We start from the raw sequence: 27,391 nt of genomic DNA on the forward strand, positions 1-27,391 counted from the left end.
ATTTTGTATCATGAGCATATGACACCTATTCAAAATATGTTAGAAAGATGAAGGAGGGCACTAATATTCACATTTTATAATTGGGAGAGCTGAGTGAGTTACTGCCCTATTCAGAGCCTCAAAGCTGTATTTTCTAGAAAAATGGCAGAACTAGGATTTGAATGCAGGCCTCTGTAACTCTAAAGACTTATTTTTTAGAAGCTTGCAATAAAATTACTTTTGAAAGTTTTCTGGAAGTGGATAACAATGCACTCATTGGCCTTACTGTTCACAGACACGCAGGCATTTTCATCAATAATGTCTCCATTAGCTTGGTCATTAAGTTTCTGCTTGCCAGGGGTTCTATTTGATGGGCTCTACAAAGCCCATTAAGCAGTCTAGTTTATCACGGTCTCCAGTCTGAGTGTGGATTCATCAAGGCATTACAGTTTCCACATTCTATGAAGTCATCCTCTAAAAGAAGCTGAGAAGTCTAGTTTTACAACACTTTCATTTTTATTCTGTCTATTAAAACAACTAATAATAACATGTTATACCAATATTGATCACTTGTGTCTTCTGGGAACAATAATTTCTTGAAGAGTTATCCTAATCTCAGTCATTTTCTGGAGACTGTTTCTCTGGTAGTAGGGAATGAGCACTCAAGAACTCTAACATAAAATGTTATTAAAGGAGAAAATCACCCAAAGGTTGTAAAGTGATTTTTCACCAAATATCCAAGTGATCCAGTTTTCCCAAGAACATATCAGGAGATGAGATTTGGTTGGAAAATAAACTAAAGGATAGTGAAATAAGAAATGGATGGTGAAAATTTATTGTCCTGAGAACATTTTCACTTCTGTGGAATAGACGTTTATAAAATCAGTTATCCTTCCCAATAGTTGCTGATTGATTTTCAACAGGAAATCCTATCAATACTTGTAGCTCGCGTTTAGTTCCTTGTAGGCTGGGGGCATTTTGTTGTTTTGTTTTTGTTTTAATCAGTGTTTATGGAAGAGAGAGAATATGACATTATGGTGAAATCCATCAGTGGAGAATTATGACGCTGGGATGTGAGTCTTCTCTTTGCCTCCAAGATTCTGGAGGAAAGTAAATCTCCTCACTTTGGTCCAGTTTCCCAGTTCTAAGAAGAGTTGACCTGCATGTTCTCTAAGCTCTCTTCTATCCCCAGCATAACAATGTTACAATTTCATCCCCCACCCCAACCCCTGTCTCCTAGGGCCCAGGAACTAAAGAGCCTCAGTTTCTCACCAGAAATAGTCCTAAATAAAACATTACATTGTTCATTTTTTTTTCTTTTGTGGGATTTTATTTCCCTGTTCCTTTGTGTCTCCTCCTTTTTTCTGCTTCCTCCTAGGTCTTTATAACAAAGGCTCTTCATACCAGCCAGGGCAGAAGAGTGCAGCAAAAAGAACAACAGATTTGGAGTTATTCAGGAGCTGGTTTTATTTTCTGCTCTTTCAGGAGCTGTGTGATCTTAAAAGAGTTACTCAACTTCATCAGCAGGATGACAGGGGTGACCTAGATCTCTGTCACTTCTTCTAAGCTCTAAAATAACTATTCTAAGTCCTGCTAAAGTGTTCTTGTATGATGCTGTCTTTTTCAAACTCTTTACCCCCAATAGATAATTTTATATGGAGTGTATGTTTTTCTCTCTTGATTTAAATTTATAACAAATAATAAGGAAAGGAAACCCATCCCACAATTCCATCACTGTGACACATTAACTGTCTTCATTGTTCCATTTGAACTTTTAGTTCTTATCTATATGCATGATTTCTGATACAGTTGGGCTAGGAATCTGGTTCACTGTAATGTGTAGTGGGACAGTAAGTTTTTGTTTAAGGCTTCCTACCTGGCCTTGTTAAATCCATGTATAGCCATTTGACTGGTTGTAAAAACAACATGTTTCTTGTGATAGGGTTAGGCCCTCTGTGTCTGTGCTACCTATAAGATCTGAGTAAGAATGCCTTATAGAAAAACAGCTTTCAAAATTATTTGATGGAGACATGCAATAAGAAATATACACAGATGAAATGTTTTCCAAAACAATCATTATCCTTACTATATGCAATGAATAGTAACTTTTTATTCTGTTACCTTACACACATGCATGCCACGGTCTGACTTATTTAAACTGATTTCATGGCCATCTAATGGGTCCTGGCCTATCATTTTGGAAAATAGTCACAGCCAATTTTACCATTTAGTGAGAATGCCCCACAGACTCAAAACCATCTTGGCTCAGTTTTCAGCAAAGAAGTAAATAGATTCATTAAAAGATATAATATATATTAGGTAGAGTGTGGTAAAGTGAAGAACTTCTCAAGTAGTGGCAACCCATCATCCTCATGCATAGGTAAGTGGTCTCAACCCCCTGGAGAATCTTTCTAGAACTGTCATCATGCTCTATATGTTTTCCTATTTTTTCTTATTATAAGAATTTTTTATCATTTAACTTTGCCATCCTGGACGAGCTCCATTGCTTAAGTTCATCAAGACACCCTGGGCATACTGCCCCATATCTCTCTATTGTGGTGACTCCAAGTGGAGACACAGGTACCATTGGCCCAGAAGGGAAAAGGACTAAAGCTCTGACAAACTAGCTGGAGGGCTGTTGGACAAGCTATTTAACCTCTCTGTGGGTTAGTACTCCATGAAAGAACAAAGTAGTTGAAATGAGAGTCTTTCACTGTAGCCTTTGGCCCACTTGAAGCTTTTAATCAGATTCTAACAATTTTATATCTCTGGAGAGCTCTCTTAAGCCAGAATCCTCACCATGTTGGTACATGGAAATTATATCTGTACCACTGAGTCTGAACTTTCAAAGATAAAAGCAGTTTTCCAGGACAGATTGATATTTCTAAAAATGAAGTAGAATTGAGGATATGTATAATGATCCCCAACCTCAAGAACAGTGATTTTCTGGTGTGCTGTGAGAGGATCTTAGGAGTATGCAAAAATTTCTAAGATTATTAATTTAATTATTTTTGAAAGAAGTTCGAAGTACAGTAAATATATTCTTTTGCTTTTACTCTTTTTTTTTTTAATCTACATAATTTAAGTGTGCCGCAGAAGTTTAACTACAGGTTCAAGTGTGCCATGAGATAAAAAAAAGTTCAGAAACACTGCTTAGAAGGACAGTGATTTGTGGAAGGTAGCAGAAGGGTTGAGACTCAAAACATAAGTTTTTGACTCATAGATTTTTCACAGCATTTCCAGATACCCTAAGAAGCTACCCATCTCCTGAAAGATACAACTTTGATAGCCCTGGATTTTGAAATTATCTTATTAGAAAGCTTAATGTTTTAAAAGATATACCCATTTCATATCTTATTTTTTATCATATCTTATTTTTAAATACCAGAATGATGTTTTTCAGAAATCTCTTTTATGATAAGAGGAAAGCTAAAAAACAAAAAAGAATGAGGCATTAAAATTATATGAGAAAAAAAATCTGCCAGTGTTAAATTAATGTCATGCTACTATTTTATGAGCACTGTTAAAGGCATATTTTCAGTGGGTAACCAAGTGCCAGAGCCAGGCCTTAAACTTGGGCTCTGCTGCCTCTGAAGCTGACTGCCCACACAACCAGAGGGAAAAAGAACTTCAGGCTTCCTTTTCTCAAGGGTGAAATGGGGATCATTACACACTACACCTGACAGGGTAATTGCTGAGATTAAATAAGATAAAATTTTAAGCACTTAGCATAGTATTTGACTTGCAAAGTATTTTAAGCAAATGTTAATTGTATCATGAGATAATTATGAGGTAGGAAACTAATAGTTTTTAATGATAAAACACTTCAAAAATTCAATAACATGAATAAAAACTTTAAATGTAAGGAGCTAGGTAAGTTACAATTGGGATATTTATTTTGCATATAAAATATTTGCATATGTAATATGTATATATAAACTTGCAAATACATGTATATAAATGTATGTATGTATAGTTTGAAAAAGTTTACATATCACTCTGTAACTAATTTTTTTTTAGTTAAAAGATATAGTCGTATATTCTTTTATATTGGGACTAAAAATGTATTTTATTCTCTATAATATTTTCTCAGTATTCCATTTATAAATATATTGTCATTTTAAATATCTTATTGATGAACATATAGATTGTTGCCATGTCTGCACCTTTATAAATAATATATTTTAGTAAATAATTTTAATCTACATATCCTTTATTCTTGTGTAAATTATTTCATCAGATGAATCTATAGAAGAGGAATTTATGAAATAGATTATTCCTATGTTAAGAAAAAAGTTAGCACAATAACCAAATCATGTTCTATGCATGTTATGGTTATCAACAGTTACAGGGATACTGCTTTTTTTTTTCCCCATAATTCCAAACAACAGTCTTTAAACTTTTTCCAATCAACTAAATAACTATTAGTTTTGTATGTATAAATTTGCATATCTTACTGATCAGTACAAAAGAAAAATACCTCAATTAAAAGGTAGGCATAGAAGGATTCTTTTTTTTTACTAAGTCTTTTGTACCCAGAACATAATACATTTATGCCCATTTCAGTGTGTTGATTATTTGTACAAATTGGAGTGCTTACATCATACTAATCAGCATAGCTTTCATCTCATTTACCCTATTATAGCATTAGGATGTTTGTGTTCTACACATGATAGAACCAACTTGTAATTGCAATGTGCTCCATAGTTGCGGTCCCCCTACTATCCCCTACTATCCCTCCCACCCTCTCACCCCCCTCACCCCCCACAGGGCATAGAAGGATTCTAAGAAGACCACAGAGTTGGAAGCATTAGGAAACTGTCTCCTCATCCAGATGATAATTGCACTGGTAGATTCTGTCTGATGTTACTATTTTGGAACTCTGGAGTCTATTAAAGGCTTGCAATTTTCAGGGGAAGACTTGGGAAGCAAAGTAGTTAATTTCAATCAATTTAAGCTCTTATAACACTAGCAGCTGTGCATCTCTCATCCCTACATAAAGAAGTTTGGACATTTTTCTGGAGCAGTTTGTACACCACTAACAAAAGACAGGGTGGAAGAAGGAAGACCTTATCTTCTGAATATTTATAGTTGATTATTGCTTCTAATCATGGAAGTACAGAGAGACTATTGTTGTGCTTACCCAAATTATTACAAAAAAAAAAAAACTCACAAAGTCAAAGGAATAGGGAGAGTATGACACATTGAAAAAAAGAAAAACAAAACAAAACGGAAATGGTCTCTGATAAACAAGATCTGTCTTGATGGCAGATCTACTAGATAAATACTTTAAAACAACTGTTTTAAAGATACTCAGATTAATAAAGGAAGAAGTAGAGAAAGTTAAGAAAATTATGTGTGAAAAAAATAGAAATATAAATAAAGAAAACCTAAAAAGAAACCAGAAAGAAATTTTGGAACTGAAAAGTACAATAACTGAAATTAAAAAATGCACTAGACGGATTCGAACAAAGATTTCAGTAATCTCAATAAAAGTGGACTTGAAGATGGGACAATGGAAATCTTCAAGTCTAAATAACAGAAAGAAAAAGGATTGAATAAAAGTGAAAATAGCCCTAAGGGAACATGGGATGTGAATTGTGGGAGTCCTCAGGAGAGAGAGAGTGAGAGAGAGAAGCAGAGAGAATATTTGAACAGTGGCAGAAAACTTCCCAAATTTGATGAAATACATGAATATTAACATTAAAAAAGCTCAATGAACTCCAAGTAAGATAAACTCAAAGAGATACACACCAAGACAGAACATAATCAAACTTTCAAAAGACAGAGAATCTTGAAAGCAAGAGAGAAGTGATGTTTCACATACAAGGGATTTCCAATAAGATTATCACCAAGTTTTTCATCATAAACTTTTGAGGCCAGAATTAGTGGGCTAATATATTCAAAGTACTAAAAGAAAAAAAGAAATTGTTTCATTTCTCTTGGATAAATATGTAAGTGTATGACAACTTTTTAAGAATGTACCAAACAAACATGGATTAATCTAAAAATAACTGTGCTAAGTGAAAGAAGCCAGAAAAAATATGCTTACAATATGATTCTATTTAGAGAAATTTCTAGAAAATTCAAAATAATTCATAATAACAGAAATCAGATCAGTGTTTAGAGGAAAGAAATAGAGATTAAAAAGGGGCACAAAATTTGGGAGCACATTTAATATATTCATTATGGCAATTAAGTTTGATACCTGGAGACATATAATAAAACTTATCAAACTGCACACTTGACATATGTATAATTTACTGTTGTTAATAATACTCCAGTAAAGCTGTTAAAATGCAGTAAATGCTTGCTTTCACATTAGTAATACAAGTTATTAAGTATGTAAGATCAAATGTAACAATGCATAATGCAGAAATTATAAAATTATCTTAAAGGACATAGATCTGAATTAAAAGTATGCCATGTTTCTTCATATATATATTCAGTATTTATGATGTTTAAATTCTTCTCTGAATTAATATATTCAAAGTAATCACATTCGAACTTCTCTATTTTTTTGTGTTGTTGGGGAACTTGACAAATTGATTTTAAACTTTATCTGTAAAAGGAAATTTTAAAGTCCAAGAAAGTTTTGAAAGAGAAGAGTTATGAGGGGCATGCCTTCTTGGTTACTAAAACATATTTTCACTCTACAGTAATCAAAACAGTGTGGTATAAAAATAATATACTCACATAAAGAGAGACCCACATAAATGAGAATTCAGTATGCTACATTTAAGTTAACTTTTTAAAATCAATAGCTTTCTATTTGGAATACTTAGCTGTAGGGTATAGACATGAAAGTTTGAAATTTAAAAGACTTTAGTTTTCACTCTACAACTTTCAGTCCTGTGTGATTTGTATAATAAATACAGATTATTTTTTAAAAATAAATAGATATACAAGTGCATATATGTGTACATATTAGCAGATGTTAAAGGGTGTAATGTGGATTTATATACATTGCCATGGGAAGATTTTTGAGGTACATTGTTGAGTGACAGAAATGAATCACAGAATTGTGAGTATAATGTGAACTAATTTATATAAGAAGAAATTATATGTCCACACATATGTATATGTGTAGTATTAAATGTATTTAAACAATACTTCAGGAGATGTGTTCAGAATTCCATTGGGGAGGGTGAAAAAAACTCTTTTATTGAATTATTTGAAGTTTTGCAATAAATATATTTTACTTTTGTGACATAAAACTTTGAATTAAAAAATAATCAATGGGGAGAGTGGATACCTCATTAATAGACATTGAGATCACTTGGCTGGCATTTAGAAAAGATATTTAATTAATACTTCATACCACATAGAAAAATAAATAGATTTGGGGATAATCCTTACTGAATACTTAATGCTATGTTAGATACTATGCTAGGATTTTTCTAAATACTCATTTACTTATCACAACCAAGAGAACATGCAGGGTAGTACATTCCATTTTATAAGAGTGAACTAAAATAGGTTACAATATAGCAGATCTGGGATTTTAATCTACATGCTTCTTTCTCTTCTTCTACCTAAGTGTTTATTTACATTTCCCTTAAGCATTTCAGAAAAGTACAAATCAGTTTTGGGTGAAATATAATACATCATATTGCTTTTTAAAAAGTGGCCTAAGAAAAGTTCTTAAACTTCATTAGAAAAGATAAGAATGATAAAAATAAAGCTTATACTCTACCTTCATATTGTCATTTCTTTGTTGGAGCAAATGTATTTCAAATAGTCTAGAATTCAATGACAGAAGATTCTGATTACCATAATTTCTAAGTGGTATGTCTAAATTTGACTCTGACATTGAAGCCTTCAATCATGATGTTATGACATGAAATCAGAATGCAGTGTCATGATGTATTCTGTAAATAATCATGTCATTATGTCTTCTAGACTCTTATAAACCACTATTTTCCCATGTAGTGACTTGTACTAGCCAGCATACTTTATTTCCTTTTTTATCATAAAAATACTGTGTGCCCATTATTAAGTGTTTTAAACAATGTGATTAATATCAAACTTCCAAAGTATAGAAACTTGACATTTTAGTGTTTAACTCCCTTTAGTTGAAAATGTAAGATCCCAGGAGCCATGTCTATTTGTTTATCACTATATCCACAGCTGGGTTTGTAGTAGTTGTTCAATAAATATCTAAGTGAGTAAATTAAGGTATCTTTTCTAGGTCCCTGGCCCCCAGACTCCTTTTTCTTTGTTTTGTACTTTGGAAATACACCAATTGTAACATAATCTATAAGAAATAATTGAATCCTATTTATCTTAATATCTTCATTATCTCTAAGGGATTATTTATCCCTCCCGTGAAACAGCAAACACCAAAAAACAATTCTACTTTATCTTGCTCATTTATTGCATAGTTTTAATGCTTTTCCCATTGGAGTTCTGAGAATTGTATATCCAATTAGGAGATTAGAAGCATATATAATAATAAAAACAGAACTATGAATCAGAAGACACGATCATCTCCACATACCCCACCATCTACCTTGTGACCTCAATTAACTTCCATCAAGGCAGTTCTCTGTTTTATTCACAATCTAGCCAACGCTTGCCTAGCACATATGGGTAAATTGAAAATTGTTTATTCATCCTAAAAAGAAAACTAAAACCCAATATTACTTACATTTCTGACCTAAAAGTAGGCATATTTCTTAATGCCATTCTCAAATCACTAAAGACACAATAATCAGTGAATGAAATTCCTCTGAAAAGGGATGGAGCTTTCTTTGTAAGAACCAATCTCAGCAGGCTTTTGAGGCCTTTTCTAGGTCCCAGGCCCCCAGAGTCCAAGCAGCAGGCATTTTTACAGAGCTGTGCTCCAGAAGGTGAGAGACTCCCTCTGTGGGTGCCACATTTTGCCTTTGCTTTTGAACCCCCTAAACTGAGATTTTGTGACCTGGTTTCTTTCGTGATATCTATATCAATTCCCCTTGTACTTTGGATTAATTATACATGTGCCTAATTCTCTTGGCTCCTTATCAGTTTAATTTCTATTCCTCTTCCCACACTGTTCAATTTTTCCTTGACAACGCTCTATCTCTCACTCTCTTCCTTAAACTTGTCCTTCCTTACATCTGCACCCAGGCCAGGCTCCCACACAATATAATAAATTGTTATTAAATTGGATCCTACACGAAGCCTCTGGGATATTGTTGTCTCACATCTATGCAAGTGAGGAGACATTCCACAGAGGATAATATAAAGAATAGCATCAATTCTGCCAGACCTTCCTTTAGGTACCAGACCTGCGGCTCTAGCTGTTAAACCAGCACACGTGGTAACACAGAAGGTGCTATGGTATTTATGCCAACCACAAAAGTCTCATTGACCTGCAACCAGAGCATTGACTCCAAGGGTGGGACTAAATATGTTTATTTACCTCTAGTGCTTTCTGGACTTCACTTTTTCTAGCATTGTTACATCTTTGCCACTAAAAATTCACATGAGTCTTTTTTTGTTTGTTTGTTTTGTTTTTTAATTTGAGACATAGTCTCAAGCTGTCACCTTAGGTACAGTGCTGTGGCATCATAACTCACAGCAACCTCCAATTCAGGCTCAAGCGATCCTCTTGCCTCAGTTTTTCTATTTTTAGTAGAGACAGGATCTTGCTTTTTGCTCAGGCTGGTCTTGAGCTCGTGAGCTCAAGCAATCCACCCACCTCAGCCTCTCAGAGTGTTAGCATTACAGGCGTGAGCCACCGCGCCAGCCCCTACATGAGTCTTGAAATAAGAAGATGCTGATGATTTTATCTTTCCCCTTATGTAGTTAGGTGTCTTCATTTAACTTTTAAGGTTAAAAAATGAAATTATTTGTTTCAGCTAGGCAGCACTTTTTAAAAATCTTTACTAAAATATTTCCACATAGTCTAATTCTGTGTGCCACAGTGACTTAAAAGCATTCCTTGAAGTGTTTTACTTTTGCTTTTTTTAAATTAATGTCTTGCCTGAGCCTTCATTTAACATCTGCAAAATGAGGATACACAGGACAGCTAACATTTATAGAGGGCTTTCCATGCCATGTTCTTGCTTTGCAATTTATAACAAATGTAGTTCTGGCCAAACTAAAATTTTTCACATGAGGTCATTACTGTCCTTGCTGGCTTTAAAAGGACAAAGAGGATGTTGGCTAAGGTTCAGGATTTTGCTTACCTGTTTGACAATATATCAGGTCTCCTGACTCTCAGAGTAAAGATGTATAGTCTTTGAGGAGCAAAGGTTGACTCTGAGAGACACAAGGGCAATGAGGAGAGTTAGGGAAAGCACTGGTTATTTTCCATTTCATATTATGTTGGGTGGATTTGTTCTCTTCCTTCATCTTTGTTCAAAAGCAGATTGTCACTTCTTCCATGTCTTCCAAATTCATGTCTTGACATCACAGTAAACGTCACTTGAAAGAACCATACAACACTGATATTTTCCTGCAGCACCAGTATCGATGGGGTGCAAGCACATCACTCTCACATTTATTAGAGTTATTTTGTTTGATCTGACCCCAAAGCTAAAACTGACTAGCCCTATTTGTTGCCTTTTTTCTTCTTGAACACATATGAGACTTTACTTTTTATTAAAGATGGAAATCTCTCCTTGAAGTAAATCAAATGCAGCATTAACCTCGTAATCATAGACTTTGGAAGTTTTTTCAGGACTTTGAAATTGAGGCACAATTGACACACTGGCTGTAACCAGATCCACCCTGGAAAGCTATTTTCTGGAGAAAGTAGCATCATACATATAAATAAGAGAATGAATGATGGTCATAATACAAACATAGTAGGGGTAACTAAAGGATTCAGAGTTCTCATGCTTCTGTAATTGTTTAGCAGCTAATAACAGTTCATAATGAAATACATTACTTTATAGATATCCCTTCAATAATAATAATTATTACTGGCCTGTTATAATTATTAATGATCCACAATACGTCTAGCCATCTACAAAGGCATGGCAGTGAGTTGAACAGTGTCTTCCTCAAAGTTCATGTCATCCAGAACCTCAGAATGTGACCTTATTTGGAGACAGGAGTTTTGCAGATGTAGTTAATCTAAAATTAGGTCATACTGGATTAGGGCAGACCATAAATCCAATTACTGGTGTTATTCACAAAAAGAGGAGAGGACACACAGAGATATTCATGGGAAAGAAGGCAGAGATTGGAGTGATACATAAAGTGAAGGAATGGTAATACAATGCTGAGAATTACCAAAGGCTAGGAAGAAGTAAGAATGGAGGCTTCCCTCAACACTTTCTGGGGACTTTTAACTACCAGAAACCAGGAGACAAAACATTTTAGTGTCTAGTGGTAATTTATTATGGACTCCTTAGGAAATTAACACAGATAACAACTTGAAAATTAGGCATTGGGTTTGAATCTGGCTCCCCCAATTATGAACTGAAATTGTTGAGCAGGTCACACTCCCCCTCAAAACTTACTGCCTCCCAAAACCAGAGATGTTGGCGTGGATGTGGAGAAAAGGGTACACTTCTACACTGCTGGTGGGAGTGCACACTAATACCTTCCTTTTGGAAGGATGTTTGGAGAACACTTAGAGATCTAAAAATAGACCTGCCATTCGATCCTATAATTCCTTTACTAGGTTTATACCCAGAAGACCAAAAATCACAATATAACAAAGACATCTGTACCAGAATGTTTATTGCAGCCCAATTCATAATTGCTAAGTCATGGAAGAAGCCCAAGTGCCCATCGACCCACAAATGGACTAGCAAATAGTGGTACATGTATACCATGGAATATTATGCATCCTTAAAGAAAGATGGAGACTTTACCTCTTTTATGTTTACATGGATGGAGCTAGAACATTTTCTTCTTAGCAAAGTATCTCAGGAATGGAAGAAAAAGTATCCAATGTACTCAACCCTACTATGAAGCTAATTTATAGCTTACACATGAAGGCTGTAACCCAACCATAGCACAAGAATGTGGGGAAAAGGCCAAGGGAGGGGGAAGGGAGGGGAAAGGTTAGGGTGGAAGGAGGGTAATGGGTGGGGCCACACCTATGGTGCATCTTAGAATGAGTACAGGCGAAACTTACTAAATGCAGAATACAAATGTCTACATACAATAACTAAGAAAATGCCATGAAGGCTACATTACACAGTTTGATGAGAATATTTCAGATTGTATATGAAACCAGCACATTGTAGCCCTTGATTGCACTGATGTACACAGCTATGATTTAATAATAATAAAAAACCCTTACTGCCTCATCTATAAAATGGAAATAATGGTATGTGGGTCATTATGAAAGGTTTGAGGTACACAAATAAAGGAAACAAATGAAGCCCTCCCAGCAACACTGATCAGCCAAGCAAGTTGAAACTTGCACAAGTGAAACAGAAAGGACACTGTTGACTGTGTTTCTTGGAAGTGAAATAATGGACCATACGACAGTCTGACTGAAACTTCCATAGAGACTACGTATCACCTCATGTTTGCAGTAAGGAGTAAGTGAAATGATATGTGAAACACTGAGTAAAATTCTAGGCATGAAGCCAATACTCAGAATAGCAATAGCAGAAATTGCTGTTATTGGTCAGTGTGACAATAGTGCAGGTGATAAAGGCCAGATCTTGTAATTAAATCATCTTCTAGAAATAAGTGAGTTTTACACCTCCCTTACCTGAGTGATGTAGAGAACAAAAACAGAAAGCTGGCCTTTGTCACAGTAGTAACTAGCAGTAGTTTATCATCTGAACCATTTGCCATAATCCATCTCAGATCTGAATCCACGCTGGCTTTCTGAGCCCTGCTGAATGTCCTTGATACTCACTTTTGATCTTATGATCTTCATTTGTCTCTGACCTTTGACATATTTCTATAGTCATGACCTTTAGCTGCCCAACCTTACTATCACAAGATGCTTCCTTTGGTAAGCTGTTTCTGTGTACATTGCTCTCTACAGCTTCCTATCAACATCAGGTGAGACAGAAAGTCCAGGAAAGGAAGCAAGAGTGTGATTATCTGTGGGCTCAGTCAATAGACAATTAGATGGCAGCTATGGAAATAGGCTGCAGGGAAAGTGATTGCAGCTTGGTGTTTTGATAATCTGTCACTAGTAGGCAGTTATAAAACATTTCTGATCCCCTGGTAAACTGAAGACCAAGTATAAAGAATAATGGGTAAACATGTGATATTATCAATATATTTTGAGATGTCACTTCATACTATAATGTAATTTGTAGAATCTTAGAACTTGGGTAGATATTAGAAATGATATAGCCCAGAAATTCTTAACTGATCAAAGTTAGGAATTCTTTCTATACAATAATGCCCACAATATATGCACACAAAATCATACTTGAAAATTCTCTTCCTGAACTTAGATATCAGACATCACATATCAGATATCTGACTATACTTTGGGAGGGCAAGGCATAAGGATTAATTGAGGCCAGGACTTCAAGGCCAACCTAGGTAACATAGCTTGCCTCATCCCTATAAAAAATTTAAAAATTAGTCTATAGTCCCTGCTAGTTGGGAGGCTAAGGCAGAAGGATCACTGGAGCCTTAGGAATTGGAGGTTACTGTGTATTATGATTATGCCACTGTACTCTAGCCTGAGCAATGGAGATAGGCTTTTTTCTTTTTTATACAAGTAACCCTTCCACCCTGACTAACCCCAATGTTAGAAATATGAGTGTGTTTCAATGAGGTAATAGAAGTCTAGCCAGGATACATAATCTACTAAAGATGGCATGGAGTGTACAGTACCAGGGCTAGAGCCTGAATCTCCTAAATGCTGCCTCTGCAGATTATCAACAGAGAGCAAAAAAGATGGTGTTGATATTAGTCAGGAGATAAGCCTGAAACAATCAGAGAACCAATTTTGGGTGGTAAGGGGAGTGAATTTAAGCCTTTGGGTTTTTTTTTTTTTTGGATTGTTGTTTGTTTATTTTTCTTTTAAGAAAATAAGAAGTATAATTGACATACAAACATACTGAGTGTTGGTAAGGTAGAAAAGCAACTAGAACTATTGTAAACTGCTACTGGGAGTGGGAATGATGAAATCACTTGGGAAAACATTTTTCAGTTTCTTTAAAAAATATTTACTTGTGGGGAGGCGGAGCAAGATGACGGCGGAGTAACAGCTTCCTTGCATCTGGGCACCATGAGTCTGGGGAGATAGGATTCCAGGCACCTCTGGCTGGTGGGATCTGCCTATCATCACCCCTGTGAGGATATAGGGAGTCAGCGAGAGACTTCTCCCGAAGAGGAGGACTAAAACAGTGGAAAAATGGCAAGTCATCGCTTGTGTTCAATCCGTCTAAACCCGCCCGCAACTGTAAGTTCAGTAGCAGCGAGATTGCAAGCCAGAAAGGCCTTACCTGTGAACTGTTTTGGTGTCTTTGGACTTGGCACTCAGTTGAACTGCCTTGGAGAGAGCCTGAGCGGGAGTGCGGAGAACTTTGGCCGTTGTCTAGGGCCCCAGTCTGAGCCGCTGAGCCAGATGGAGCTAATAGTGTTTGGCTCTGGGTCACAGGGAGCCATTGTGAGCCATCTGCCCTGGCAAGCTCTGCCCTCAGGGTCGCAGAGCTAGAATTGGGTGGGAGCTGGTAACCCAGCGACCAAGTAGCCTAAGGGTGGGGTCTGAGCCGCCTTGCAGCCCTAACACTCAGGGGCAGAGTGAGACCGGTTTTGGCACACTGGATAAGTGGATAGCCACTTCAGCAGTGATTCCAGCGACAAGCACTTTCCTGGGAAAGCTTCTGCTCAGCAAGTTTACAAGTTCAAAGTGCCTTTTAAGTGGGCTGAAGAGAGATTAAGGGTGTCTACCTGCTGGGGTTTGAGAAATCAGCAGCCTCCAGTCATATCAGAACTGTGATTAACATCTCATACCCCAGAAGACCACGTGTTGCCCAGACAATATTCAATAACATAATAACATACACATACTGCTTTGTTTTCGGTTGTTTTTTGTTTTTTTTTTTGGTTTTGTTGTTTTTTTTTGTTTATTTTGATGTTGTTGATGTTGTTTTGTTTTTTAATTTCAACCTTTTCAATACAGATCCTTTATCTTTCTCAATTTTTCTAGTGTAACTATAATTTCACATTACTGCCTTTTTCAATAACTAGAACTTCATTTTTGCTAGTGTTTCTACCGCTATCATTTGGTTTTTCACCCAATTTTATCCCGTAAAATTTTCTGTTTGCTTGTTTTGGTTTGATTTATAGCATTTTTGTCTTTCTACTTGGTGGAGTGGGGTACTGTGTCTGATCAGGTTAGCAAAGAGCTGCTGACCTCAAGGGAACCACCCAATTGGGCACCCCCAGAAGGTGGGGTTTTTTAAAGGTAGTGTCAAAGTACCCTACTGTACACCTATATTGCTCTGTCTCCCTCTTTCTGTGCTTCTCTTCTTTTTGTCAATATTCCTTTTACCCACCCCCTATCCTTTCTCTATTTTTATTTGTTTTTCTTATCACTCAGTCCTCCTTTCTTTCATCCCTTTTTTGTGCTTCAACCTTCTCACCTTTCTGGTCCTATAACCCGTAGTCCACAGGCATGAGAACTTAAAGAGCAAGAGGAAGTGAAAGGAAAATTAGGGCAAGGAAACAGATAAAAGAAATCACTCAGGAGGAAGAATCAGCAGAAAACTCCAGGTAACATGAAGAACCAGTCCAGAACAACCCCGCCAAGGGACCATGAGGTAGCTACTGCAGATGATTCCACATATAAAGAAATGTTAGAAATGACAGAAAGGGAATTTAGAATACACATGTTGAAAACAATGAAAGAAATGATGGAAACAATGAAGGAAACTGCTAATAAAGTGGAAAATAACCAAAAGGAAATCCAAAAACAGAATCAAATAAGAGATGAACAATATGAAGAATATAAAAAGGATATAGCAGAGCTGAAGGAACTGAAACAGTCAATTAGGGAACTTAAAGATGCAATGAAAAGTATCATCAACAGGTTAGACCATGCAGAAGAAAGAATTTCAGAGGTAGAAGACAAAGTTCTTGAGATAACTCAGATAGTAAACGAGGCGGAAAAGAAGAGAGACAAGGCAGAACATTCACTGTCAGAATTATGGGACTTTATGAAGTGATCCAAAATATGAGTTATAGGAATTCCAGAAGGGAAAGAAGAAAGCCCCAGAGGAATGGAAGCCATACTAAAGAATATTATGAAAAAAAATTTCCCAAATATCACCAAAGATTCTGACACACTGCTTTCAGAGGGAAATCGGACCCCAGGTCACCTCAACTCTAACCGAGCTTCTCCAAGACACATTGTGATGAACCTGTCCAAAGTCAAGACAAAAGAAAAGATTCTGCAAGCTGCCAGGAGTAAGCGCCAGTTGACCTACAGGGGCAAATCCATCAGAGTGACCGCAGACTTCTCTAATGAAACTTTCCAAGCAAGAAGACAATGGTCATCTACCTTTAATCTACTTAAACAGAACAATTTTCAGCCCAGAATTCTGTACCCTGCTAAGCTAAGCTTCAAAATTGATGGAGAAATCAAATCATTTATGGATATACAAACATTGAGGAAATTCGCCACAACAAGACCAGCTCTACAGGAAATACTTCAACCTGTTCTGCACACTGACCACCACAATGGATCAGCAGCAAAGTAAGAACTCAGAAATTAAAGGACAGAACCTAACCTCCACACTGATGCAAAAGATAAAACTAAGCAATGGACTCTCACCAAATAAGATGAATAGAATACTACCACACTTATCAATTATCTCAATAAATGTTAATGGCTGGAATTCCCCACTGAAGAGACATAGATTGGCTGACTGGATGAAAAAACACAAGCCATCCATTTGCTGTCTGCAAGAAATACACCTGGCTTGAAAAGACAAATTAAAGCTCCGAGTCAAGGGTTGGAAGACAATTTTTCAGGCAAATGGCATTCAGAAGAAAAGAGGAGTTGCAATCTTATTTTCAGATACATGTGGATTTAAAGCAACTAAAGTCAAAAAAGACAAAGATGGTCACTTTATATTGGTCAAGGGAAAAATACAACAAGAAGACATTTCAATTCTAAATATCTATGCACCCAACTTAAATGCTCCCAGATTCTTGAAACAGACCTTACTCAGTCTGAGCAATATGATATCTGATAATACAATAATAACAGGGGACCTTAACACTCCTCTTACAGAGCTGGACAGATCCTCTAAACAGAAATTAAACAGGGATATAAGAGACTTAAATGAGACTCTAGAACAACTGTGCTTGATAGACGCATATAGAACACTCCACCCCAAAGATAAAGAATATACATTCTTCTCATCACCCCACGGAACATTCTCCAAAATTGATCATATCCTGGGACACAAAACAAATATCAACAGAATCAAAAGAATAGAAATTTTACCTTGTATCTTCTCAGACCATAAGGCACTAAAGGTGGAACTCAACTCTAACAAAAATGCTCGACCCCACCCAAAGGCATGGAAACTAAACAATCTTCTGTTGAATAACAGATGGGTGAAGGAAGAAATAAAACAGGAAATCATTAACTTCCTTGAGCATAACAACAATGAAGACACAAGCTACCAAAACCTGTGGGATACTGCAAAAGCAGTTTTGAGAGGAAAATTCATCGCTTTAGATGCCTACATTCGAAAAACAGAGAGCACATCAACAATCTCACAAGAGATCTTATGGAATTGGAAAAAGAAAAACAATCTAAGCCTAAACTCAGTTGAAGAAAAGAAATATCCAAAATCAAATCAGAGATCAATGAAATTGAAAACAAAAGAATAATTCAGAAAATTAATGAAACAAGGAGTTGTTTTTTTGAAAAAATAAATAAAATAGATAAACCATTGGCCAGACTAATGAGAAATAGAAAAGGAAAATGTCTAGTAACCTGAATCAGAAACAATAAAGGGGAAATAACAACTGATCCCACAGAGATACAAGAGATCATCTCTGAATACTACCAGAAACTCTATGCCCAGAAATTTGACGATGTGAAAGAAATGGATCAATATTTGGAATCACACCCTCTCCCTAGACTCAGCCAGGAAGAAATAGAGCTCCTGAACAGACCAATTTCAAGCACTGAGATCAAAGAAACAATAAAAATCTTCCAACCAAAAAATGCCCTGGTCCAGATGGCTTCACTCCAGAATTCTATCAAACCTTCAAGGAAGAGCTTATTCCTGTACTGCAGAAATTATTCCAAAAAATTGAGGAAGAAGGAATCTTCCCCAACACATTCTATGAACCAAACATCACCCTGATACCAAAACCAGGAAAAGACCCAAACAAAAAGGAGAATTTCAGACCAATCTCACTCATGAACATAGACGCAAAAATTCTCAACAAAATCCTAGCCAATAGATTACAGCTTATCATCAAAAAAGTCATTCATCATGATCAAGTCGGCTTCATCCCAGGGATGCAAGGCTGGTTTAACATACGCAAGTCTATAAACGTTATCCAGCATATTAACAGAGGCAAAAATAAAGATCACATGATCCTCTCAATCGATGCAGAAAAAGCATTTGATAAAATCCAGCATCCTTTTCTAATTAGAACACTGAAGAGTATAGGCTTAGGTGGCACATTTCTAAAACTGATTGAAGCTATCTATGACAAACCCACAGCCAATATTTTACTGAATGGAGTAAAACTGAAAGCTTTTCCTCTTAGAACTGGAACCAGACAAGGTTGGTTGTCCTCTGTCACCTTTACTATTCAACGTAGTGCTGGAAGTTCTAGCCAATACAATTAGGCAAGACAAGGAAATAAAGGGAATCCAAATGGGAGCAGAGGAGGTCAAACTCTCCCTCTTTGCTGACGACATGATCTTATACTTAGAGAACCCCAAAGACTCAACCACAAGACTCCTAGAAGTCATCAAAAAACACAGTAATGTTTCAGGATATAAAATCAATGTCCACAAGTCAGTAGCCTTTGTGTACACCAATAACAGTCAAGATGAGAAGCTAATTAAGGTCACAACTCCCTTCACCATAGTCTCAAAGAAAATGAAATACTTAGGAATATACCTAACGAAGGAGGTGAAGGACCTCTATAAAGAAAACTATGAACTCCTCAGAAAGGAAATAGCAGAGGATATTAACAAATGGAAGAACATACCATGCTCATGGATGGGAAGAATCAACATTGTTAAAATGTCTATACTTCCCAAAGCAATCTACCTATTCAATGCCATTCCTATCAAAATACCAACATCGTACTTTCAAGATTTGGAAAAAATGATTCTGCATTTTGTATGGAACCGGAAAAAAACCCGTATAGCTAAGGCAGTTCTCTGTAACAAAAATAAAGCTGGGGGCATCAGCATACCAGATTTTAGTCTGTACTACAAAGCCATAGTGGTCAAGACAGCATGGTACTGGCACAAAAACAGAGACATAGACACTTGGAATCGAATTGAAAACCAAGAAATGAAACTCACATTTTACAACCACCTAATCTTTGATAAACCAAACAAGAACATACCTTGGGGGAAAGACTCCCTATTCAATAAATGGTGTTGGGAAAACTGGATGTCTACATGTAAAAGACTGAAACTGGACCCATACCTTTCCCCACTCACAAAAGTTGATTCAAGATGGATAAAGGACTTAAACTTAAGGCATGAAATAATAAAAGTCCTCCAAGAAAGCATAGGAAAAACACTGGAAGATATTGGCCTGGGGAAAGACTTCATGAAGAAGACTGCCATGGCAATTGCAACAACAACAAAAATAAACAAATGGGACTTCATTAAACTGAAAAGCTTCTGTACAGCTAAGGAGACAATAACCAAAGCAAAGAGACAACCTACACAATGGGAAAGGATATTTGCATATTTTCAATCAGACAAAAGCTTCATAACTAGGATCTATAGAGAACTCAAATTAATCCACATGAAAAACGCCAACAATCCCATATATCAATGGGCAAGAGACATGAATAGAACTTTCTCTAAAGATGACAGATGAATGGCTAACAAACACATGAAAAAATGTTCATCATCTCTATATATTAGAGAAATGCAAATCAAAACAACCCTGAGATATCATCTAACCCCAGTGAGAATGGCCCACATCACAAAATCTCAATACCGCAGATGCTGGCGTGGATGTGGAGAGAAGGGAACACTTTTACACTGCTAGTGGGACTGCAAACGAGTACAACCTTTCTGGAAGGAAGTATGGAGAAACCTCAAGGCACTCAAGCTAGACCTCCCATTTGATCTGGCAATCCCATTACTGGGCATCTACCCAGAAGGAAAGAAATCCTTTTATCATAAGGACACTTGTACTAGACTGTTTATTGCAGCTCAATTTACAATGGCCAAAATGTGGAAACAGCCTAAATGCCCACCAACCCAGGAATGGATTAACAAGCTGTGGTATATGTATACCATGGAATACTATTCAGCCATTACAAAAAATGGAGACTTTACATCCTTTGTATTAACCTGGATGGAAGTGGAACACATTATTCTTAGTAAAGCATCACAAGAATGGAGAAGCATGAATCCTATGTACTCAATTTTGATATGAGGACAATTAATGACAATTATGGTTATGGGGGGGGAAACAGAAAGAGGGAAGGAGGGAGGTGCGTGGGGCCTTGGTGTGTGTCACACTTTATGGGGGCAAGACATGATTGCAAGAGGGACTTTACCTAACAATTGCAATCAGTGTAACCTGGCTTATTGTACCCTCAATGAATCCCCAACAATAAAAAAAAAAATTGTATATTTCTTTGTGTATTATGGACATTTTAACAATGTTGATTCTTCACAGCCATGAACATAGTATGTTTTTCCATTTGTTAACATCTTCAGCTATTACTTTTCTTAGAGTTTCATAGTTTTCTTTATAGAGATCTTTCATATCCTTTGTTAGATAAACTCCCAAATATTTCATCTTCTTTGGCACTACTTTGAATGGAATAGAGACCTTGCATGTTATTTCAACTTGACTATTGTTGGTAGATATAAAGGCTACAGATTTATGAATGTTGATTTTGTAATTTGAGACACTGCTGTATTCCTTGATCGCTTCTAAGAGTTTTGTAGTAGAAACCCTGGTGTTTTCCAGATATACAATCATGTCATCTGCAAAGAGTGAAAGTTTGATCTCTTCTGACCCTATATGGATGCCCTTGATCGCCTTTTCTTCCATAATTGCAATGGCTAAAACTTTCATTACAATGTTAAAGAGCAGTGGAGACAATGGGCTACCTTGTCTGGTTCCTGATCTGAGTGGAAATGATTTCAGTTTAACTCCATTCAATACGACATTGTCTGTGCGTTTGCTGTAGATGGCCTCTATCAGTTTAAGAAATGTCCCTACTATACCAGTTTTTTAAAGTGTTCTGATCATAAAAGAATGCTGGATATTATCAAAAGCTTTTTCTGCATCAATTGAGAGAATTATATGTTTTTTTAATTTTTTTTTATGTGCTGAATTATACTTAAAGATTTACATATATTGAACTAGCCTTAAGACTGTGGGATAAAACCCACTTGGTCATGGTGTATAATTTGTTTGATGTGTTGCTGGATTCTGTGTGTTAGGATCTTGTTGAATATTTTTGCATCAATATTCATTAGTGATATTGGTCTATAATTTTCTTTTCTTGTTGGGTCTTTTCCTGGTTTGGGGATCAGGGTGATGTTTTCTTCATAGAATGTGTTGGGTAGCATACCTTTTTTCCTATTTTTTGGAAAAGGTTGAATAATACAGGTACTAGTTCCTCTTTAAAGGTTTAGTAGAATTCCGAGTTAAAGCCATCTGGTCCCGTGCTTTACTTTTTAGGTAGCTTTTGTATAGTTGATGCTATTTCAGAACTTGATATAGTCCTGTTAAACATTTCCACTTGATTCTGGCTAAGTCTTAGATCGTGGTGTGCTTCCAAGAATTGGTCAATTTCCTTCAGATTTTTATCTTTCTGAGAATAAAGTTTCTGGTAATATTCATTAAGGATTTTTCTAAATTACTGAGGAGTCTGCTGTTATTTCGTCTTTGCCATTTCTGATTGATGAGATTAGAGATTTTACTCTTTTTCTCCTTGTTATGTTAGCCAAACGTTTATCTATTTTATTGAACTTTTCAAAAAAACAACTTTTTTATTATTGATCTGTTGTATAATCCTTTTGTTTTCAATTTCTTTTAATTCTGCTCTAATTTTGGTTATTCCTTTTCTTCTACTTGGTTTGGGGTTGGAATGTTCTTCCTTTTCCAGTTGCTTGAAATGTCCTATTAAGTTGTTAACTTCCTCTCTTACCATTCTCTTGAGGATGGCTTGCAGTGCTATAAATTTCCCTCTTAGGACCCTCTTTGCAGTATCTCAGAGGTTCTGATAATTCATGTCTTCCTTGTCGTTTTTTTCCCTAAAATTTAGTAATTTTCTTCTTAATCTCATCTATGACCCAGCTATCATTCAGCATACGGTTATTTAGCTTCCATGTTTTTGTATGAGTATGCAGATTCCTGTTGTTATTGAGTTCAACTTTTATGCCATCATGGTCTGAGAAAATGTTAAGAATAATTTCTATTCCTTTAAATTTACTGAGGTTAGACTTGTGACCTAAGATGTGATCGATTTTGGAGTATGTTCCATGGGCTGATGAGAAGTATGTGTATTCAGTTTTGTTGGGATAAAATGTTATGCACATTTTTGTTAAATCCATATTTTGAATGGTTACATTTAAATCTAAAATTTCTTTGCTCAGCTTGTTATTGAAGGATCTATCCAACACTGCCAAAATATTAAAATCTCCAACGATTATGGACCTGAAGGAAGTCAAGTTGCTCATGTCTGTTAGAGTTTCTCTTATAAATTGAGGCGCAATCAGGTTGGGTGCATAAATATTAATAATTGAAATCTCATCATATTGAGTATTATCCCTAACAAATATGAAGTGACCCTTTTTATCCTTCCTTACTTTTGTTGGTTTAAAGCTTATTGTATTTGCAAATGGAATTGCAACACCTTCTTTTTTGTGATTTCCATTTACCTGAAATATAGATAACTATCCTTCACCCTGAGTCTATATTTATCTTTTAAGGTACCATGAGATTCTTGTATGCAGTAGATATCTGGCCTGAGTTTTTGTATCCAGTCAACCGGTGCCTGTTTAGAGGACAATTTAAGCCATTCACATTAATGGAGAATATTGATAAGCCTGGTAGAATTTGAAGTATCGAATTTTTTGAATGTCCAGTGGACATTTTTAATCCTTTCCCCACTGTGGAAGTTGGAGTTTAATCAATAGTTTCTGAGTGAGTTTACTTTTGTGGTGGCTGATTGAGCTATTCATTATGGAGGATAGGTCTGAGAATATCCTGGAGAGCTGGTTTATTTATGGCAAATTTCTTCAACATATGAATGTCATTAAAGTAGTTTAATTTCTCCATCATAAATGAAACTCAGGATCCTGGGTTGACAGTTATTTTATTTTAGGAGATTAAAAGCTGATGACGACCCTCTTCTAGGTTGAAAGGTTTCAGCTGAGCGATCCGCAATCATTCTAATATTCTTCCCTTTGCAGGTTATGTTTTTCTTATATCTGGTTGCTTTCAGATTTTTCTCCTTCATATTAACTTTAGTGAAGTTAATTATGATGTGCCTGGAGGATGTCTTATTTGGGTTGAGTCATGCTTGGGGTTCTGAAACTGTCTGCTATCTGAATTTCAGAATGTCTTGGCTGTCTGGAAAGTTCTCCTTCATAATCTCATGAAGAAGAGCCTCTGTGCCTTGCAAATCCACTTCATCGCCTTCAGGGATTCCTATGAGGTGAATATTAGTTTTCTTCAAATTTTCCCAGAGCTCTCTGAGAGAATGATCTGTTTTTCCTCTCCATTTCTCTTCCTCTTTGATAGTTTGGGAGTGTTCAAAAGCTTTGTTTCAATGTCAGAAATCCTTTCTTTTGCCTGTTCCATTATGTTACTGAGGGATTCTACTGTATTTCTCAGATCTTTGAGGGCTGCAAATTCTTGTCTCAATGTGTCAAAATATTTGGTGATTTTGTCTTTGAATTCATTGAATTCTTGAGACAACTTTTGAAGTCCTCCTTGAATTTCTATTTCCAAATTTAACTCCATTCTATTAATCTTATTTGCAATCTAAATTCTGAATTTGATTTCTGACATGACAGCCTTTTGTTTATGAATGGGATCTTCAGTTGTGTCTGCCATATCATTTCTTGGGGGAATTGATCTACTTTGCTTATTCATGTTACCGGAGTTTTTTCTGCTGATTCTGCCCCATGATTATTTTACACTGTTTGGCTAGATGAGCAGATTAGGTGAAGTTGGGCTGGGGGACTCCTGGAGTAGTGATTAACTTTTCCTAGAAGCTGGGACTGGTGTCTGTACCTTTTCTTCTAGAGATTTGCAAAGGACCCATACAGTGCTACAGCCTGAGACACTGGGGCCTTTCTTGGTGTGTTGGGGCTAAGTGGCTCTCTCTTGTTTTCAGCTGGTCTCTGTCCTACCCTAGTGAATCAGTTACTCTGAGTTAAAGTCTCAGCTATGGAGAAATACCAGCAATTAAATCACCCCCCCATGGCTGACAACTGGAAAAGGAAAATCAAATCTTCCCACAACCATGCACCCAGGGTACCACTTTGGATAGTCTTCAGGTCATTGGTTCAGTTTAAGAGGTCCAAATCATTTGTCTCAGTCAGCACCCAGTCTCAAGTGGGAGAGTTCAAAATGTCTCTGGCAACTAGATAGCAGGGGTCTGCTGGCAGCTTGGGTATGACTCATTCTGGTGCTCCATGGAGTCAGAAAAAAACCCCTCCTCAGCAAATGAATTAGTCTTGGAAGGTTGATGTCTCCTTCCCCACCTTGTACCTCTGTCACACCTAGTCACTGGTAATCCCACAGTGCCGTGACCCAGTTCCCTCCAATGAGCAGATGCTCTAGGGGTTTGCACCTGCCTGAGTCATAGGGAGATCCGTGTCTCCTTGGCCAGGCCTCCGCACTCTGCCACCATCCACCTGGGGGAGGCGAGGCCTGACAACCTGGTTAATGGAAGTTGGGGTGGTTCACTCAGTTCCATCCCTGCTTCTGATTGATATTGCTGACACTTATATTTTCATAGAATTTGTGGTTCTGTCCTGGCTATATTCCCTTGCAGACAAGACGTTGCTTGAGTTCATAGAAACTGCGACTCAGCCCAAGTCTGTGCCACTGCCTGGAGCTGGTGTGTCTGTTTCCACTGCAATCTGTGTTGTGGTGGGTGCAGTTAGAGCTCACAATCAGTAATCAGGTCCAGCCCTACCCACCTGCTCCTGTCTTAGGTATGATCCCCTGGTGGATGGGTACTTTTTAGGCTCACTAAAACAGTCCTCTGGCTGAGCCCCACCCTGGGAGTATGCCGTCTCTGCACGCATGTCTTCTATTCGTGGTCCCTGCCCACACCCCGTCCATGTGGGGTTTCCGTTCCAGATCTGCTCCACCACTGTGTGCCTGGAGACAGGAGAAGATACCTGACTTTCTCTGGTTGCCCAGAGAGACAGGTAGTGTCTGTCCAAAATATTCCCAGGGATGTGAGTCCTGTTGTTCCTGCAGCTGCCGCTGCTGCTCTGTGCTGCAGGGCACCTCCTCTCCCTGTCTCACATGGTTCCTTCATTCCACCATCTTATCCCTATTCCTGTGTCGCAGAATCAGCACAGACCTTCAATAGCCCATGCTGTGTCCACACCTCTCGAGAAAATGCCCAAGAATCTAGAGTCCATGGGGGCAGGCTTCCAGACCTTGGGGTGAGAGTGGAAGGGAGTACTGGGCATTCAGAATTGCAGGTAGAGAATATATACAGTTTTATATCATTTTATGCCTGGCCGGGGAGTGCCATGGCACCCTAGTAGGGGAAGGAGGTCCCGTTTTTAGAGGATCTCTCCTGTGGGATAAAATAGGAGGATTTTTGAACTCTGCTCGCTTGTTTGTAGAAAGTATACTGTGAGTGTCCTCATGGGGAAGGGGACTCCCATGTGCTTGGTGATGGATTTTTTACCTATTGTTTGTATCTTTGGGGTTGCAGCTTGCCTCAGCAGGGTTGATGTGCATTCTTCAACCTTCTCTCTTGGCTCAGCTCCAAACCATCAGCTTACTTGCTAAACTTCTGTCCTTTAACTCTCCTTCTGGATGGGAGCCTCTGTGGAAAGCTGGCTCCAGTCAGCCGTCTTGCTCCGCCCACCAGATAAATTGTTTTTAATATTTAGCTCCCACATGTAGTGAGAACATGTGATATTTGTCTTTCTGTGCTTGGCTTATTTCACTTAACTTAATGTTCTCCAGTTCTATCTATGTTGTTGCAGATGGCAAGATTTAATTCTTTTCTTGGTTGTGTGATATCCCATTGGGTATATATACCACAATTTCTTTTTTCACTCATCTGTTGATGGACACTTACACTGATTCCAAATCTTGGCAATTGTATATTCTGCTTCAATAAACATGGTACAGATATCTTCTCAATATACTGATTTCCCCTCCTTTGAATATACACCCTGCAGCAGGATTGCTGGGTCATATGATAGTTCTTTTTTCATTTCTTTTTTTTTTTTTTTTTTTGTGGTTTTTGGCCGGGGCTGGGTTTGAACCCGCCACCTCTGGCATATGGGACCAGCGCCCTACTCCTTGAGCCACAGGCGCTGCCCTTCTTTTTTCATTTCTCTAAGGAGACTACATACTGTTCTCCATAGTGGTTACACTAAAGTGCATTCCCATTAACAGTGTGCCAGAGTTCCTCTTTCTCTGCATCCTCTCCAGAATTCATTATTATCTGTCTTTTTTGATAAAGCCATTTTAACTGGGGTGAGATGATATCTCATTGTAGTTTCAATCTGCTCTTCTCTGATGACTAATGATGTTCATCATTATTTCATATACCTTTAGAAATTTGTATGTCTTCTTTTGAGAAATGTCTATTCAGATTCATAGCCTACTTTTGACCAAATTATTTGATTTCTTCCTATTAAATTGTGGGAGCTCTTTGTGTGTTATAGTTATTAATCCCTTGTCACATGGGTAGTTTGCAAATATTTTCTCCCATTCTGTGGGTTGTCTCTTCCCTTTGTAGATTGCTTCCTTCACTTGTAAGTTTTTAGCTCGATATGGTCCTGTTTGTCCAATTTTGCTTTGGTTGCCTAAGCTTTGGGGGGGGGTTTACTCAACGTAATGCCCAGACCAATGTCCTGAGTATTTTCTCATTGTTTTCTTCTAGCATTTTTATAGTTTCAGGTCTTAAATTTACATGTTTAATCCATTTAAATTAGATTTTTGTATATGGTGAGAGATAAGGGTCTATTTTCATTCTTCTGCATATGGATATTCAGTTTTCCCAGCAACATATATTGAAGAAATTATCTTTCTCCACTGTATGTTCTTGGTAAGTAAAGATAAGTTTAAAGTTATAATAA

The sequence above is a fragment of the Nycticebus coucang genome, chromosome 8, assembly GCF_027406575.1.
Source record: "Nycticebus coucang isolate mNycCou1 chromosome 8, mNycCou1.pri, whole genome shotgun sequence".
NCBI classification, from domain to species: domain Eukaryota; kingdom Metazoa; phylum Chordata; class Mammalia; order Primates; family Lorisidae; genus Nycticebus; species Nycticebus coucang.